Raw genomic sequence first — 19,878 nt, forward strand, 5'->3', positions numbered from 1 at the left:
AGTCTATCCCCACATATACGATGGTGATGATGAGAATCTCGTATATTTCATTTGAATTGATATGAGACAATATATGTAAAATGCCTGGTTTAGTGACTGGCTCGAGTACTCATTTAATAAATATTATCATCCCTTCCTTTAAGGATTTCTCGGAGACAAGTCAAGCACCAGTTTGGCAATCAAGGCTATTTTTGGAAAATCTGATGTTGCCCCATCTACTGGCATGAATACAGTTCCAGGCACTGTATTGGACAGGGAGAAGTAAAATTTACTTTCCTATTCCCAATAAATTTATAATCCAGTCTGCAAGACAAACTTTTATAAAAGATGTGCCAAAAACGTTAGAGCAGTACGGAAGAAGGAAATATTATAGTAATTCGCTTGAGGAATTGTTCTTGAAGGGTTCTGTCTAAGCTGATGTTGGATGAGCAATAGGACTTTGATTAGCAGAAATCATAAGAAAGTCACCATTCCAGATGGAAGAAGCAGCAAGAGTGAAAATGGAGTAGTGGCAGTGGGAGAACAGGGAGCTAAAGGGTATGAAGCCCTCTGTGCCATCAGACATGTATCCAGGCATTTGTACGTGTTGTGTTACTGAATCCTCATAACGACTGTTGTTTACTGAGCACTTACGTGCCAGACGCATGGGAATACACTGAAGCATTGACGCGTCGTCTCATCTAATCCTCAGGCAGCCCTGGGAAGTAGGTACTGTTATTATTCCCATTTCGTAGAGGGAAAAAATCAAGATCTAAGAGGTCAAGCAATTTGCAAAGGATAAAGTGCTAATAGGAGAAGCTGAGGCTTGAATCCAGACAGCCTGACCTCTGACCCTGTGTGTTTCAAGAGGTTAAGGGACAAGGCTAAGTTTTTATAGCTCATAAGAGACAGAAGCAATTTGAATCTAGAGCAACCTGACTCGAAGGTCTGTGTTTATCCTACTGGAAAGGCTAGCCCATGGCCTGGAACGTAAATGCCTCCATGAGCACGTGTGGGCTGCCGGGAAAACTGGACAGACTGCGCTGGACAAGTGAGTGGACAGTGTCATGTTTCACCAATCGTATTTGTTTTCCAAAATGGAATTGTGCTCAAAACAATTAATACTTCTTCATAGGTGAAAATTGTGTACTCATTATTAAATTATTTCACAAGAATAATTCCTTTAATTTAAGCTAAACATAGACTTATTTGCTGGGAATGTGACGCAGAGTATTTCTTATTTAAATGATGCCTATAATAATAATAATTGCAAACACTTATATAGTGCTGCCTATTTGCCAAGCACTGAATAGTTTGCGTGGATTAACTCATTTAATGCTCATAGCATTTTACCCCTATTTTATTACTTTTCATTTTGGTACTTTTTCCAAATCATGTTTAGTGAACGTAATACAATTATATAAATGGAAATCAGCACTAAAAAAATCTCACAGGATTTTTTTAGGTAGGATTTAACCCTAGAGATGGTTTCCTAGTCTGCAGCCCTTTGTTTTGAGACAAAAACACTGAAAGAGACAGCAGGGGACTGCGAGCTGTGAGGAGAGAGGAAGCAGTGAGAAATGAGGTCAAGGTTTGAGACAGACAAGTGGATTTGGAGGTTGATCTGACTTGAGGTTTCCTATGATGTACAGGACATGAAAAACCAAAATTTTAGTAAAAACAACTTCATTGCAAATCTGCTTGATTTTGACAGGCAGCTTCTCTCAAATTCCCAAAGGGTATTTGTGTAACAAAGACTCTAAATGATTTTAGGGGTCAACTCCTAGTTGCTATGCATTGTGGGTGGTACTCTTAAGCTGGTTTGGGAAACAGCCTCCAAATCTTAACCTCTCTACTACATACTTTTTACTTAAGCCAACTGGCACACTGAGGTCATGTATTACTTCCATTATAAAACAAGGAAGCTGAGGAACAGAGAGGTGAAGTCACTTGCTGAAGGTCCCACAGCTGGTAGGTGGTAGAGCCAAGTTCTTAACCGTGATGACACCTGCTTCTCTATGGGAAGTATTGTTGCCTGTTGATAGAAGTTTACTTCTTCATTTTGACAAGGAAAAGACCACTAGCTCTTTGCTTTGGACTCTGTTTCTGCCAGAAAATGGAAACAGTGCCAATGTTCTGAGCACCTTTGCTTTTTCTCAATTTTTTTCCTGTTTTTGATTAAAACAGTCTTGATGAATTGAAGTCAAGGGTTCTGTACTCACTATGAATGTATGAAATCTCTTTCCTCTTCTCTTCCCCTGCCAAACTCAGAGAATATTCACAATTGTGAAATTTGACAGCATGGTCCCAGGAGTAGGAAAGGAAGGAAGAAAGGAGTGGCAGAAACTTACCCCACACCATGGGGGCCATCTTTCAACCCGTGCAACTCACGTGGATCCACTTCCCAGGAAGTTGAAGGCGCTCAGTGAACAATACTCCCTGGACTCTTTAAAGACAGAACTCTGAACCAGGTTATCTCTTAAGATTTCACCAAGCTGTAAATTCTCATTTTATTAAATTCTGGCCTCAGTTTGTAAAAAACAACTATTTTGAGAAATAGTGGAAAGGGGGAGTTCTTTTCTTAGATGGAAAATATATATATATATATATTTTTTTTTTCTTCTTCTTCTCCCCAAAGCCCCCTAGTACATAGTTGTAGATTCTAGTCGTAGGTCCTTCTAGTTGTGGCATGTGGGACACTGCCTCAGCATGGCCTGATGAGTGGTGCCATGTCCGCGCCCAGGATCTGAACCGGCGAAAGCCTGGGCTGCCAAAGGGGAGCGCACGAACTTAACCACTCAACCCTGGTGCCAGCCCCACATGGAAAATACATTTTGAAGGTATTATTAGCAAAATACGCATTTGGAAATGCTATTGCTTTGGGTCATTTCTATCACTTTATCTATTGCACATTTAGCTTTTCACCTGAACAAGGATATGATCTTATATGAGATGATGATGCCTCAGAATAGAATGTCAAAGTTAGCCTTTGGGACTGGTGACTGAAGTGACAGATATTTTCTGTTGGAGACAGTTGACTGCACTCACCTACCCAGAGTGCCCAGAAAGAGTTGACAGAAAAATCAGGAAAGAACGGAAATTGTGCTACCTGTTGCCCATGGTTGATGAACACCTTATTGTCATCGGGAACAAATTAGAGTGTTGCAAAGCAACAGGTCCGTCTGCAAATGCAGATCACAGTTTCATCAGGCTGGAACGCATGGACAGTAGCTGAGGAGGATATTTCTATGATGTTTCTCTGGAGACTTTAAGTAATAATTCTGATGGGCAGGTTGGTCTGATGAACAGGCCACTTTCTAACTTTGGGGAATTGGGGCTTATGGCTAGAAACTTTCTTGTGGATATTCTACACCGTGGCATGGGTCTGGCCAACCATGGTCCTCCATTCTCGTGGCCATGGCCATGTAGTCAGAGAGCCATGCAACTAGTCTAGACAAGTCACTGTGGTTAGCGGAATGGAGTTCTGTATTGGTAGCTCCAATCAAGAATGCGTGAGTCGCATGAGAGAGAAACATTAACAAGGAAAATGGTGGTGCTAGACAGATGCAAATGGCCGGTACCTCCTATAGGGAGAAATGCGATAACAAAGTGTGAGCCAGAACAGGGGAGGAGAAACAAGATTTCCGTTAGAGCAAGACATAGAAGGGGGCCAGTGTGTGAATTATGAATTGATTCACCTACCTGTTAATAGTGCTTATCATGTGGCGGTGAGGGGTAATTTTGAGGAACCTATCACTTTTTAAGCCATATAATTCTGTAGAATTTACGTTCCCAATGATATTTAGACATTTTTTGCAATCAGAAAAACAGACTCACTTAAGAAATATTTATTTAGTGCCTGCCTATGTATCTAACCGTGGGGATACAATGGCGAACAAGACAGGCATACCCCCAGGGAACCGACTGCAGAAGACTTAAAGGGAATTTCTATTGTGGGCCGCCGGAGGGCTGCATGCTCGTCTGTGGAACAGCTCAGGTGCACACGGTTTGGACTTAGGGGTTAAATTGTATAACATAAGTAGTGCAGTGTGCGTGTGTCCAAAAGCAGTGACATAGTCAATGCTGGCTTCCTTTCCTGTTTCTGGTATTTTCTAAAGTCTTTGGACATTAGTCATTCCTGAATTAAGCAAGTACTGAATTACCAGGAAAATTATCTTTTGGAGGATAATGACATTGCCCCTGTCCCTTAAGACCTAATCGAATTCATTAAATACACTTAAGTAATTGATGTGGAAGTGGAAAGTGTTTTCTTCCTCAGAGGCTCAAGGACTCGGAGGACGACAAAGGTAGAACGGAGGCTGAGGTTGCCCTAGGTCCGGGCAAGGGAAAGTGCCTGAGCTGAACGGGGGATTTTGTTCATTATTGACTGGGTAGCTTCTCTAAAGGTCATAGCAGATTTCTCCACTAATAGTGGCTTTTGTACCCAAAATCATATTGAAGGCAATGTCCTAAAAGTTCATGCCTGAACAAAATCATAGGCAAATTCTGCAGGATAGTGTCTCTCTTGTACTTCAGGGTGAGCTGCATGGCAGGTTAGGGCCACTAGCCATGTGGCAGCTCTAGGACTAAACTAAACCAGGAGGGGGTGTTAACCAACATGAGGCAGGTGCAGAGCTGTGGTGGAAAAACAAAAGGCATGAGGCAAATCCAAGGTTAAAGAGAGGATGGAGATGAGAGTTGGGAGCATCCCGAGGTCAGTCCAGTAAAATGGCCACAGCAGCTAATTAAGTTCTCAGGGCTGTGTGGGCATCAGAGAATGCCTGGGGGTGGGAGGGCTGCTTTGAGAAGAGCATTCGCTGGTGGTTCAAAGCTGTTCTGTCCAATTCAATGCCTGGCAGTGAAGAAGGCATTGGGGGCTGGCAGAGAGAATTTTATTTTTGTAGAGAAATTTAGCAAGATAATTTAAAAGGAATTATAAAAATGCCCTGGCTGCAGTGTAGAAACTAGACCAGACCAGAGCAAGACCAGAGGTATCTAAAGAAGAGGGCCTGCCTCCTACGTACTCTTTCTAGGGAAGAAAATGCAACCACTTTTTCTCTGTCTTCCAGACTTGAGGACCGCAACAACTTCCTTAAGGAAATTCCTAGTTATTTCATCATGACGTTTCTATCAGCTAGCAGATTTTAGGATTCTTGTTTGGAGAATACTGGAAGCTATGTGTTTGCCTTGTGAACCATGTATTCCTAAGCTCAGTTCAGGGATGTTCCTAAACATCCCCATATTTTACTTCTAAAATGATGATTCTGTAATATAAACATGCTTTGGCACCCAATTTATCACGCCACTATGACAAATGGACTGGAAAGAAAACATGACTTTTCATAACCTCTTTCTCTCCCAGACATTCTCTTGATATCCCCGACTCTGGCCCTGTGACAACTATATGTGCTTATGAAGATTTAATCATATTACACATAGATAAAGTATTTCATCTAGATCTTGGCACTTAGTAGATCAACAAATGGTAGCTATTATTGCCTATCATCATAAGCATCAGCATCATCATTATCATCACCATTTTGGATGCAAGTCTAGCAAGCAAACATCATGGCAGTGAGAGGAATATTTCTCGAACCTCTCCTCTCGATGTGGTAGGAATTATATGGAAGAGGGGGTGCTCCCAACCTGTGGGACTGCTCCGCGAAGGTACCCCTTGGCGTGTCGAGCTGGAGAATCCTGACAGCACTGCCTTTGACTACAGTCTTGGGACTGTTCTGCAAGGAGGTTATCTTCCACTCCGGGGGCTAAACCAGAGTGGTGCATGCACTTTGGATAGGGGTTGGGTTGTGGTTAGTACTTCCGCAGCTTCATCTCAGATCGCATTTTCACCTCTTTCAGCCACACTGGCCTCCTTTGAGCTCCTTTAGTCCACAAGTCATTTCCTCTCCAGGGACCTCCCCTGTGCTAGGCCCTCAGTCTGGACTGTCCTGCCCCTGGCTCTTCACAGGACAGGCTGGCCCTCTTCATCTATCAGGTGTCAGTTTATCTTTCCCTCCTCAGCCAGGCCTTCCCTGAAAGTCTCACCCAAGTGGTCTCCCCCTTTATGCTCTATCACAGGAGTCTCTCTACCACTTGCATAACACTTTTCCCAAGTTGCAGTTAAATTCTTGTATTGCTTAATAAAAATCTGTATGGCATATTGAATATTTTAAGCTGAAGGAGTTTGAGAAAACGGCAGAAGCAGCAAGGTCACTCCAACCTTCTCCCCCGCGCCCACACCCTTACTCTTCTTCTCTGAAGTAGGTCATAAAACCCTTATGTGAGAATTGCCTTGCCTATACCCAGAGGAAGGGCGCACCCTCGTCTCCAGAGACAAAGGGGCGTTGAGAGGAATTCTAACAAGCAGGCCTCGCTCAGTCTCCCCGAGTTGACCACGCTCACCTCATACTCTCTGACATATTTCTCTGCTACTGTCCACTCTTCACCAAACTTGGCATACAAATACCCAGTTTAACCATTTCTTCAGATCTTCACTCCCTGAGGAAGGCTCCTTTTCAGAAAACTTACTCTAAATAAATTTCTATGGTCTTCTCCTGTTAATCTGTCTTCATCAGTTTAGGTCTCAGACCCAGCCAGGGACCCTAAAAGGGTTGAGGAAAACTCTTTTCTCTCCTACAATACCCTAGACTGAGTGGCTTATAAACAACAAATTTATTTCTCACAGTTCTGGAGACTAGACTCTGAGATCAGGAGGCCAACATAGTGGCGTTCTGGTGAGAGCCCTCTTCGGGTTGCAGACTGCTGACTGCTCCTTGTGTCCTCACAAGATGGAGGGCAGACAGAGGAAGCAAGCTCTCTCAGGACTCTTATAAGGGCACTGATCCCATTCCCGAGGGCTCCACCCCCATGACCTCATCTAATCCTAATTACATTCCAAAGGCCCCCCCACCTAATACCATCACATTGGGTGTTGCCTGGGAAAACCAAGTGACCAGTTCCTGCGGACCTTGAGACCCATGGGAGGTTACAGATCCTCCGCTGGAGAAGGAAGCCCCCGGCTCCCTAAGGAGCTAAATTCAGTTGTAACTCCTTCTGCTGGGAAAGCAAAGTCCCTTGTCTCAGTTGGCTCACTGTCCAGACAACCTAGAGCGAGTGCCCAGGTCACTTTGGGATAAATCTGCTCATTGCATCAATGTAGCATGTTATAGTGACTGGGATATATTAGATACTCAAATGTTTTTCCAATGCATGAAACAAGTAATGAAGGAGCCCAGAAATTCTCAGAAATTAGAACTTTGGGTTACTTAGATCCCAACAGCATATTCTTCTAGGCTATCCACTAAAAAGTAAAGGTCCTACTTTATATCCGTATGGGAGGATTTGCTTATGACGTATAGCCTGAACATCCCTGAAATTTCACAGAGTGTCCTGGGAATTCACAGTGACCATCACTTTTCCTTGGAGAACTAGAAGCATCCTGGAAGCCATGTCATGATACAGAGGACTCCCAGATAGGTAGGGCCTTGGAATATTTGACCAGAAACATCTACACTTCCCAGAACTCATACAATGTATGGAAGGCATCATTTAGTATGTGAATGTTGCCTGTTTTCACTTTACGATCCACATGGCTTCCTGATCCTCTCAGGGCTAGCAGGTGTCGATGAAAATAATCCATAACCAATCTATAAATGAAAATTTGGGAGAGTTTATTCTGAGCTAAAATGTGAGGACCATGGCCCGGGGCCTTTTTTCCCAAAGGAAGAAAGGGCACCAAAGAAGTGGGGTGTACAGCGTGGTTATACACTCCCAAAGAGGTGGTTTCACATATGATTGAAATGTCCCTTTTACAATAGCTGAAAGGCTGCTCTGTTGGCACAGCGATTGATGGACACAGCAGGTAGGTCTGCTGTCTCGGTGAACACAGCAGGGCGGCAGGTCTGTTGTCTCGAACTGGTGGTCACAGGTGAGCTGGGCGGTCAAAGGTGAGCGCAGCAATCACTTCCTAGCCTAAGGAAAGATGTTTATCCTTAAGGAAACGCCAATGTGCGGTGAAGTTGCACCTTTATCTTAAGGGCATTTGTTCTTGCCATAGTAAATGTTTAAAGCAGATACACAATGCATGCTTGATGGCCATGTCATGGAAAAACAAAGTCAGGTCGAATTAGGCTTATGCCAAATGGCTTCCTCATATATTCCAATATATCCTATTGCTTGCCATTTCTATTTGTCACAAATTGGTGAAAAAGAAGTGCTTCGCCTAAGGGAACCTCAAAAATTGTTCTTATACTACGGCTCGTCTCACCAATAACTAAGGTACCTCAGGGCTCACTGAAAACTTGGAGATGAATAGATTTCTTCCACCCTCGGCTCAGCCTCTTAATGATGATAACACACCAGAGCTTTCCAGAGCAAATGATAAGATACTGCCAAGTTAGCACTTTGAGGGAATAGGAGATGGGGAACCAGGGTACTAGAAAGACAAGGGAGAGAAAAGGGTTCATTGTGAGGGAAGGGAGTAGAGAGGAGGGAAAAGGGGGGTGCATTTAGTTGAGGGGAGTGATTTACAAGTAGAGGACAATTGTAGCCAATGGGAGCAAAAGGGAGACTTAGAAAGAGATAGGGGTGCTTCATGGACGGCAATGCACTGAAAATTGAAATTAGTAATTGAATCAGGACTCTCTCCAGTTCTTTCTTTGTATATCCTTTCTTCATTCTCTCTCTGTTCTTCAGTCTTCTCTACTTCCTAGTCTACCTGGAGGAGCAGGACTGTCCCGTGGTAGCTTAGGTTTGACTTAACACTTCAAGTCACAGCAGGGCTTTGGCTTGAGTTTCCAAATTCCTTCGATAGGATATATGGCTGGTCCAGCTTGGGTCAGGGATGCAACTCCAGTCCTACCACAGAGAGCTGGAGAGCTGGCTCCTATAGCAAACATCTCCTGGAAGTCCATCCCTATTGGCAGGTGGTTAGGGGGCAAGGGGATTTGGTCTCATCCAGGCCTGAGCATCTGCCTGCAGAGGAGTCATTTCAGGCAGTGGATAGCAAGCCTTCTGCAGGGGAGGAAGCAGGGCGAGAGGGAACTTGATAGATGAGCCATGTGCTCCCCCTACTCTAGCTGCCTTCCTTTATCATCTGTTTTTATAAGAGTTAGCCTTTGAGCAAGACTTTCCCAAGACTTACAGGATGAAGCAACTGCGAATGACTGGCTAGGGCAAAAAATTTAGGGTAGAGACCAAGCAGCTGTGTCTTTTCTTTTAAAAACAAAGCAAAACAAAAACTTCATTGAGGTATGGTTGACATACAAAAAGCAGTACATATTTAATGAAGACAATTTGATTTGTTTAGAGAGAAGTAAACACTCATGAAACCATCACCACAATCTATTCCATTTACTTATCCATCACCTCTAAAAGTTTCCTTCCACCGTCTTATTTATTATTATTTTATGATAAGAACACCTAACATAAGATCTACCCTCCCAGCAAATTTTTTGGAATGTAATACAGTATTGTTAACCATCTGACAGCAGTTTCTGACGTGGATTCATTTGCTGGTTTAGGCAAGGACATAGTTTCAGACTGCCGGTGTACCCTCATTCATCCTTTCCTATCCTCTATGACCAAAGGAACACATTTGAAGTTGGTTTCCGTAGGATTAGAGGTGTCTTCCCAGAGACAGTAATTGTTCCTTAAAGGACTTGAATGTGCTCTTTCTCTGGCCTCATTGACAATAGGCTCAGGCAAATGTTTTAGGCCAATCCTGGAGTTACCTGGGACATTCTTTAATCTGCTGGCCCTAGAACTTTTCTACATAAAACTTCATTTTATCCTTTATTCTGTGACATCTGCTTTGGCTATTATCTCCAGAAGTTAAGCTATGTCAAAGGTTTTTTGAAAAATAAGTGTATTGCCCTCACTGACTCATTGTCATGCGAATAAAACGATCACTTCAAAGGCTGCAGCAGGTATTAAGAATAGCTTTTTTTGGTTGAATCCAGGCTAGTGAATCTTAATCAAAATGTTCTTCTTTCTCATGACCTCCACCCATGTTTCTGAAGTGCCTTTCAAACAATTTATTTTAGAATCTTTGTGTTTCATTTAGGTCTCTATGGACATCCTACATTCAATTCAGAGAGGCGTTGTTCGTGCCTTCCTGAGGGCAGTCACAATTCCTCTTCTCATACCCAAATTTCCCCAATGCAGTTTTCTCCATTCCTTTGTTTAGTGTTGGTTTCCACTGGGGTTTTTCCCTAGGACCTAAGGAAAGTGAGGAAGGTGTGCATGTTCCGGTTTGTTGGCTGTTTAAGGGGGTGGTGGGTTCCCTGGTAGGTTTCTTCTCTAGGAATAAAGATCCAAATGTGAGGTCCATTTAATTTCTTCCTCTTAAACAGTCTGGACTAGGCTTCCCTACTTCCTTTTATGAATGAAAAGGGGATTTATTATTAGGACTGGAAAAGATATAATAAAAAAGAAATAGGATGTATGTTAACTCTAATCAAGGTGATATTTTCACTCATCTGGTGCTCATCTTGGCCTTCCTTGGAGGCTCTTTCCTGTCTTTGTGGTTTGGTACCTATCCTTGGGTTGTAGTCACTTGTGGTCTAGCACCTGTCCTTGGATACAGTCAAAAGTAGAATCAGAAGTTGAGGGCCTCCTGGGCAAAGTGAATGTATCCATTCCCCAACCATGGAGCTTGCCTGAGGCCTTTGTAGGCACTGTTTTATAATTTCTCCGAGATGTGAAGATTTTTAGGCCCATCACTGGCTAGAAAACTTAGACCATGTTTGTCATAAAAGGAAAATAAATTTAGTTGCAACATATTTTGGTATGCAAGCAGGGAAGATGTAACAGAGGCATGTGGGTGTCAAAAGCAAACATCTCCAGTTGGCCAAGACATTTTGCAAGAGAGGAAGACATATGGGAGGGGACCAGGAGGCAAGATTACAGATCAGGTAGGCAGGCCTAAGGAAGGGTCTCAAGAATCACGGAGTATCCCTCTTCTCAGATTCCTGATTACTTTCTATCATTGATGTTGAGCTGGTTTTCCTGGTTTGATCTGAGACAAAGTGATGAGGATCAAGGCTGCGTCTGCCCTACATACTAATCTATATCAACCTCCGGGAAGCATAGGACGTCCTGACCTGATCCAACCTGATTCCTATCCAAAGTTATAGGACCACCCAATAACCAGACCCCACCTGCAGTGATACCATTTTAATTACTTTTTTTTTTTTTTGCATAATCTTTTCTTTTTCTTGTAAAGAAATAACTCATATACCTATGCCTTATAAGTTTAGCCCTAACCCTCAACCCATTGCAGCTCTTTACTGCCCATGGGTCCTGTCCCCGTGCCTGCAGCTCTTCACTGCCCATGGGTCCTGTCCCCATGCTATTCTCTGAATAAAGGAGCACTACTACCAGACCTTGAGAGTCCAAGAAATCTTTCTTTCGACTCCTTGGCTCGCTGAGCCTGCATCAAAAGGAAGCTGCAATATGATCATGCTAAGGTGAACATACAAAATACAAAAGCTCTCCTTCTAAAAACATTACTTCATGTTTCCTCAGACACTTTCCACATCCCTCCCCTCCTGCACCTCCTTCCTCAAGTTCGTGGAGGTCTGTGATTTCATCCATCCCTAGCAAATTCTATTCCCAAGAAAGGAAATTATAAACTTGATTATATTGAAGCCAAAAGTCTTACTCCCCTCTGCCCTCAACCCCAGGGCATTTGCCATTTGATAGACAGAAAAAATTTAAGTCAAGGAACCATAGAACATCAGAGTCTCCATAGTTCAAGTTTTCTTTGGCTACCTGCCTTTTTCTGTTTTCCACGTGCCAATAACATCTGCTCTCTAGAGTTTTAGTTTCTTTTTTCCCCAGCAATTAACTTACTTCTTTGGTTTACCTTTTTTATCTCATTAGATTGCAACCAAACAGTTTAATTAAAACAGACTGTATGAAGTTAGAGTTTTATAAGTCACAAAGAGGCCTACTTTTACACAGAAGCACTTCCTCTACACAGCTGTCACCCTAAAGGTAATGAGCTCCCCTTTACATGCCTAAACCCCTCTCGGTGCCACCATACCTACCTGCTCAGCCTTGAGCAGACTCAGAGCCTCCCAGGGTTGTGAGGTCAACGCCATCTCTCAACTCCTACCCTATCTCCCAGTGGCCTAGAGCACTCTGTGTTTCTAAGTAGGGGAATGTCAACAAGGCAGTGCTGATTATATCAAATATTGGATGGTTCTCTCTTCTAGGAGCAATGAGATGGTTTTACGTTGTGAAGGCACTGATACCAAAGAGAAGACAGGCACCCAAGATGGGAGGACTGACTGATTGCTAGGGAGAGAGAAGGTGGGTAGCTAGATATTAATGAAATTTTAAAGGACTGATAGAATTCTCTGGAAGCCTAGTAAGTAAAATAGAAACCAGTGATTCTCAGCTCTGGGTGCATTAAGGAATCACCTGGTACTTCTTGAAATACTGACATCTGGGCCCTGTGCTCGTGGGGTCTGATTTAATTAGTCCGAGTAGAGGCCTGAGGCTCAGTGTTGTGAAGTGTGCAGCTGAAGTTGAGAAACACTGACCTAGGACCAAAAGAATCTTCAGATTTTTCAGGACACAGGCAGAAACGGCTCTTCAAACTGAGGGAAATAATAAGATTCTATCTTGCACTTTACAAATCTGGACTCTATCTCAATGGCAGCGGCAGGGGGTAGGGGGGCGGTCCTAGAATCTGATTCTATATAAGTATCTCAGTTGATGCTAATTCAGATGGTTCATGAACTTTAAGAGAGCATCTCCTTTCTATGCGTCCATTGTTTATGATGAACATATTTTGTTTCAGCTCCATAACGATCCTATGAGGAAAGCAATATTATCCCATTTTACAGTTATGGCAAGTCCAGTAAAGGAGATTAAATCACTTGTCCTAGAACACAGAGCTAGTAAATAGTAAAACAAGACATCACACATGAGTGTTTAGTTGAAGTGCTAAAGACAAGGACAACTTTAACCACGAATTCCTTTGCCTAAGCTTTTCCATGCTTCCTGTTGGCACACTAACCAATCCCCAAGGGTCATTAGCTCTTGGCTCAAAGAGAGTAGAAGAGAGGACCTAGCTGAGAAGCAGAGAGAAACGCAGCTGTTGACATAGCCTGGCCTAGGCAGGGAGAGGTTCTGGGAAATGCTGTGGCCAGAAGTCTCTCCTAGTGCTGCAGATTCGGAGGAATTGTGACGTTAGCCAACCTGGCTGGTAAGAAAAAGTCAACAGTTTTAGAGCAAATTTGAAAGCCTCACTGCTTTAATTCTTGTATTTCCTGCTGTCTGTCAAATGTCAATCCTTGTCCCAGTAAGGAAATATGCTCTCTACTGGTAAAGAGGATCTGAAAGCTCTATAAAGACCCATTTGTGACTATAAATGCACCCGGGGAGGCAGGGCGGCATTGTCAGAGCAGTGAGGGTTCGTGAATGCAGCAGGAGAGTGAATTAATGGTAATGATCTTGTTGGCTGTGTGTCTGACTTCTGAGCAAGAGAAGCACATTTCCTGTTAGTCATTTCTTCTCCCTCCCTCATCAGAAGGGAACATTTTCCCTGAGTTCTACACATTTTAGCCTAAAACAAAACTAGCTCAGATGTGGTTCCAGGTTCTCTGTATTCTGAACTCTGTATTCTACTGCTTGCTTGATACTTCCCAGTGAATGCCTCAGAGGCAACTAAACTTGATCATCTTCTAGCACATTCTCAATGTCAGAGAACACCATTGTCTCCCTAGTTGCTCCTAGCAGGAGAAACAGAGAAGCCCACCTTAGCATCATGCTCTCTCAACCCACAGCTAACCTAGCTCCAAGTTCTCAGGCTGTGTCCCCATAAGTACTTCCTGGATCTGCCTACTTCTCTCTATCCTTGCTGTCCGTGCTCATTCAAACTGCCATCATGATGTGCCTGGATCAGACAGTAGTCTTCCCTCACTGCTTTTCCTGCAGCCACGCATGGCCCTTCCATCCATTCTTCCCATTTTGTCAGATGAGGGAGCTTTTCAAAATGTTGACATTTATTTTAAACCTGTGGATGTTTTTTATTGTTTTTAGAATGTAGGTCAAAGCCTCCGACTCAGCCTGTGAGGGCTGGCCCCTGCCCACTTCTCCTGGCTTATCTCCCAGCTCTCTTCCCCTGGCTTGCTCAACCCCATTCACACTAATCTCCTTTGTTCTCTTGGAAGTTTCGCACCCGTTCCTCCTTTGGGGCATTTTCTCCAGTCTTCCCGCTGCTGGGAATCCCTCCCCTTTGCCTCATTAATGCTTCCTCATCCTTCGGATCTCCACTCAAATATCATTTCCGTGAGCGTCCTTCCTGCCACTCCTAAATGAGCTGGGATGCACCCTGGCTCCCCACAGCCACCTTCCAACTGCTTATAGAAGCGTGAACTGCCAGGGCAGGGTCTCCACCCACTTTGTTCAGGCTCTATCCCCATGATAACTCACGTGATTAGCACACTCCAGGTACTCAATTAGTATTTGTAAATGAAAAAATAAAAGAATCATAAATGATGGACATTACAACACCCACCTGCCATTCTTACATAACCACATGAATGCATTTCATCCAGCTGAGCTAAAGATGACTCCAGCATTTCACTCCTTGAAATCTTAGTGGCTCAACTCATATTTTAATATGATACCTGGCTGGAATATGAAAAGACTCTCATCAAAGACTGTTTACAAAATGCTCTCTACTATTTTATCCCATTTGATCCTCTTGAGGACTTTATGAAGCGAGTCAGACTGCTATTATTGTCTACAGAAGAGGAACCTGGAACTCAGTGAAGTTGACTGATTTGTACAAGTTCAGACAGAGAGATGAGGCATGAAAGGGAAAAGAGTCCTTGTTATATGATTTCTATCTAGCACAAATGATAATATTCATAGCAATCATAGCCTACTTACTGAGTGTTTGAAATATTTTAGCTGCTGCGCTCAGGGCTTCTTATAGAATGTCTTACATGTGCTGTAAAACTCTCTGAGGTAGAGTGATTACTATCTTTTCTTTCCGGATGAGGAAGCTGAGCCCTCGAGAGGGTAAGGAGCCTGCTGTAAGTGATAAAGACAGGGTAAGAACCCAGGCTCTCTGGCTCCAGCTCTCTGCTCCTGACCACTGGCTATTTTGCCTCATCTATGTTTGTACAGGAGCTCCCGGCTTCCTGGTCACCATTTCCATCATATGAAAAACACATGCCTTTGATAAAAAAAGGAAAGTACATCTTTCTTTTTAGTTCTTCATTCACCTTCCTTTGTGGTTCCCTTTTTCCTTTGAGCACGCCCCTTCCTGTTTTTGCTGGGACTCCATTCTTCCTGGAATGCAGTAAATTTCGTTGCTGTAGCTGCAGCAGCAACAACAAAAAACAAACAAGAAAACTCAAACTTTGCAGAAGAACACCTCTGAAATCTATGTCCACAGATTTTTCTTGTTGAGAATATGATGGTCTTTTGCAAAAAATTGCTCAGTTTGTCTCTATTCCAAACTTTAGTGAGCAACTGCCAAAGATGATATTACTTGTTCTGGACTGAAGCCATCTTAGCTGTTCAGGTAAGCTCATTGGTGGAGTAAAAGATGCTCTGAATTGAAATTCAGAAGACTTGGCTTTTAGGCCTCACTTTGTCATTTAGCTGTGTGACATACAGCAAGTCATTTAACCTCTCTGAACCCAAGTCTCTTCATCTATGAAATGAGATAATAGCTTTCCCTTGTGAACAGTCATCTTGAATTGTAAAACATCTTCCTATCATAAAGGAATTACTGTGTCATACTTCTTTTAGGAAAAGGAAAGAACATGAAATAGAACATTTCCGTTAATACTTTCAAGGAGAATGCTAGAGAAACACTCCTCTATCTAATTAGCTGGCCAGTGCATTGAATACATTGAGTAAATTTCCAAATGGCCGATGTGTGATGGAGCTCAGGGAAGGTGGGGGTGGGGGGAAGAAGAAGGAAAAAAGTGAATAATTTCTCTTCTTTAGTCTTTGGATTGAATATGCTGGCATAGCAAGAGTGAGGGGCTTATGTGAAGCTTGCTATTCTCCCTTCTCAGCAATCCTTAGGGATAGGAAATTGATTTTTTTCTTATGTTTCAATTCAAATTTACTGACAGTGCCTGCCAGGAACACCTTATTGAGGCCGTGCCAGGCTCCCTGGGAAACAGGCCGGGATGAATCTGAAAGGTTGGGAGGGTAAGGCGGCCTTACTTGACACGCATTTGCCCTCCTTTCCCTAGACCTGAATTCTGATGATGGGAAAGATATCCAGAGTAAGGGAATTTAGAAATCTCGGCTTGGGGACTCTTGCTGTTTTCCTATGTTTTCACATAACAAAGCATGGGGGTTGAAAGCTGACTTTCTCATGATGAGAGGCAAAAGCTATAAGAGTTAATTCACAGAGTTCACCCACCAGCTCATGTTAGGTGTAGCAATTTGTAAAACAGGCCCTGTTCTTCACCATCCTTTCTACACGCGCCTTTCAGGTCTCTGTGACTTTGGAAGTGCCAAGGATCTTTGAAGATACCTTTTGAACTGTCAGAAGATGTTGAACAACCTTAGCGACACTCTTGCCTGGGAACAGGCTGGGCCCTAGAGAAGGTCTTTAGGACAGAGAAGTACCTGTTAGTAAATTCTCCAGTGTGTTAGCACAGATTTATTTTCAATTTACACCAGTCCATGGGTCATATTTCATATTTGTTCCTCCTTCGGGGCATTTTTGCCAGCTTTCCTGCTTCGCTAGTCACTGACATTTTTCTGGATACTTCTGTTTGTAATATAGTCCTGTGATTGTCTCTGTCACTCTCAGTCTAAGACGAAGGCTTGGTGGTTTGGACTTTGCTGCCTCAGAGGCCAGATTCATGTGAATCTAGCACTTGCTCAGCCTTTACGAATGTTCTGGGCACTTTCATGCACATAGCTCCTTAAAATTGTTTCATGTAGTTTTGCAAGGTACCTCTTACCGTTTTCCACTTTTTCCTGAGAAACTGAGTCTTAGAAGGGTTAGCTAGCTTGCCTAAGTCACATGACTAATGCCTGGCTGACCAAGGCTTATGCCCAAGCGTTCTCAGTTTAATCCCTGTGCTTTTTCCTTAAGCCACGTTGCCCAGCAGGTGACTATGATGAGCTTGTTGTCAGGATGTCCTGTGCAATCTAACTTTGTGGAGCAGAAGGTGAGGGACTCTCAGGCTTTCACGTGAGTTTCTTTCTCAGAGCTCGTTCACTCACGTTTTGACTACAAGGTGCCCTTGAGGTTGTCAGCTCCTGGAGCCTGCAAACTCCTGGCCCATTTAACACGCTGTTCTTGTGACAAATTACTTAACGGCAATCTATTGTATTTCCCTTCAAGCATTGTACTGAGCGCTGAGGATTGAGCAGTGAAGAAAAGACAAAGTCCACGCTCTCAGGAAGCTTTTTCAAGTATAGGAGACAGGAAATAAATAACATCATGTCAGATAGTGATAATCCCTCTAGGATAAACAAAGCAGTATATGAGGATTCCCAATGATGAGGATACTCTGTTAGATGGAGAAAAGAGGGAAAACCTCTCAGAACAGGTGGCATTTGAGGCTAAACTTGAATAATGTGAGCAGCGGGTCTCATGAATATCTAGATGGAAAGTGTTAGAGGAAACATGCAGTGCAAGGGCCCTGAGGGAGAAACGTATTTGATGTGCTCAAGGAATGGCCAGAAGGCTGACTGGCTGGGGTGGGCGAGGGAAGGGTAGAAGGAATCAAAATAGGAGTGGTATCTGGGGGAAGTGGGCATAACCATATAAGACATTTTAGACAATGGTGGGGGCTTAAGATTTTAAGTGTGATGGCAATCCATTGGAGGGTTTGAGCTGAGATGTGATGTACTGTTTTTATTTTATTTTTTATAAGATTTTATTTTTCCTTTTTCTCCCAAAGCCCCCAGTACATAGTTGTGAGTTTTTAGTTGTGGGTCCTTCCAGTTGTGGCATGTGGGATGCCGTCTCAGCATGGCTTGATGAGTGGTGCCATGTCTGTGCCCAGGATTTGAACCGGTGAAACCCCAGGCCACTGAAACAGAGCGCGCAAACTTAACCACTCAGCCACGGGGCTGGCCCCTGATGTCCTGTTTTTAAAAGGCTCTGTCAGCTGTACTGATAACAGACTGTGGGGTGGTGGGCTGTGAAGGAAGACAGGCCAATCAGGAGGCTGCCACAGAAGACCAAGTGGACACGTTGGTGGACTTGGGTGATAAGAAGAGCCAGAATTAAAAATGTATTTTGAAGGTAGGCTACATAAGATTTGCACATGAATTAGATCTTGGGGGTTTGCAAGGGTTAGTTCACCCGCTCTGGCTCAAGGCCAACACTCTCATCTGTGTCCTTGCAATTGGTGGCTAAGGCCCCTTGGCTATGACCTGGTGAACTGTCAGGAGGTAAACATCGTGGTGTGTACTCATTCTCAGACCCACAACTTCTTGATCTGGGACTATTAGATCCTCTCCTTGTTGAGGGTGTCCTCTCCAGGCAGGTGTAACTTTGCTGCATCTTCTGTTAGGCATTGCTGTCTGCTATATGTGGGAAGCTGAGATTACTAAGATACACATCACCTGCTTTCTGCCCTTATGCGCTCTTAATCCAACAAGAGAGGCTATGTTACAAGATGGAGTGAACGAAATGCTATAGTCGAGGTGAAGAGTGCTCTGAGGAAACAGAGATGTGAGTGAGTGATTTTAACTTTGCTCAGAAGACTAAACATCAGGCTTTGATAGGGGAAGTGGTAAGGGATCTGAGCTTCAAAAGAGACCCTCCGCTTTCACATCCATGGCTGCTCATGGCCAGTTTCCTAATTCCTTGCCCTGGCCCTGTCTCACTCTGTGGCTATTGGCTTCCTTTATTTATTGTTCCATAAATGAGTAATTCCTCTTCAGTCTAGAGGCGGGGGTGGAAGAAGCGTGCGTTTGTCTCAGTGACTAAGACTGCGTGCCAAATTAGAATGGAGGCCCGAGGCTATTCTCTTGCCCAGTGACTGTAATCATCGAGTGAGCCTTCACTGCCTAGTGACTCATCAAAGCCACGACAGTGAGGGAGCCTGTTAGGACTTTATACAGTAACATGAAACTTGTGAAATCCCTAACCCAGGAAGCTTGGGCCTTGGGGCCTCCAGAAGACCCTATTAACCTTGCTCTGGGGGCTGCCTTATAGATTTCTGACCTGCCAGGGAAGAGCACTTCCCGTCATTGCTCATCTCAGACTGAGGCAAGTTCTGTGTTTGCTTATTTCCTGCAGGGCTCTCTCCCCCTGGTTCACTGTTTTCTCAGGCTTGACCAAGCATTCCTTTGTCATAGAGAGACAAACATTGTCAAGACAAAAGGCCTAAGTTTCCAGATGCTGTCAAGGCCCAGATAGATTCTCATGCAGAATTGTAGATCTGTTTACAGTGTCCATGCTTCATGCAGAGTATGAATTTGTTGTTATATTATTATCAAGGGTCATTAGCTGATGCTGATGTTGATATGAGAGACTCGTATTTTTGGGAAAAAGCAGTTTGCATGGACTTTTCGGGAGTACTTGCCAGCTAATTTTGTTGTGAGTTGTATGTATGTGTCTCTCCCCTATTGGACTCTAAGATCCTAGAGGACAGAGAGTGTGTCTCACTCATTTTTTTCTTCCGGTCTTAGAATAATTGTGAACACATCATGCTTCAAATTGAATCTTGGTTATTTTGTTAAACTCCTCTTTGCCTTAGTCCTTTAGATATGAAATAGAAAACATACATAGGTTACAAAGTTGTTGGAAATCTTAAACAAGATAATACATTTATAAATGCACTTAGCACTGTGCCTGAATTCACAGTGAGCGCTCAATAAACAGGATGATTGTTATCGTATGGTAAGTGCTCAGTAACTTCATATTGAATGGGCGGAGGCTTTTGG

This window comes from Equus przewalskii, chromosome 1 (assembly GCF_037783145.1).
Source record: "Equus przewalskii isolate Varuska chromosome 1, EquPr2, whole genome shotgun sequence".
Classification (NCBI taxonomy): Eukaryota; Metazoa; Chordata; class Mammalia; order Perissodactyla; family Equidae; genus Equus; species Equus przewalskii.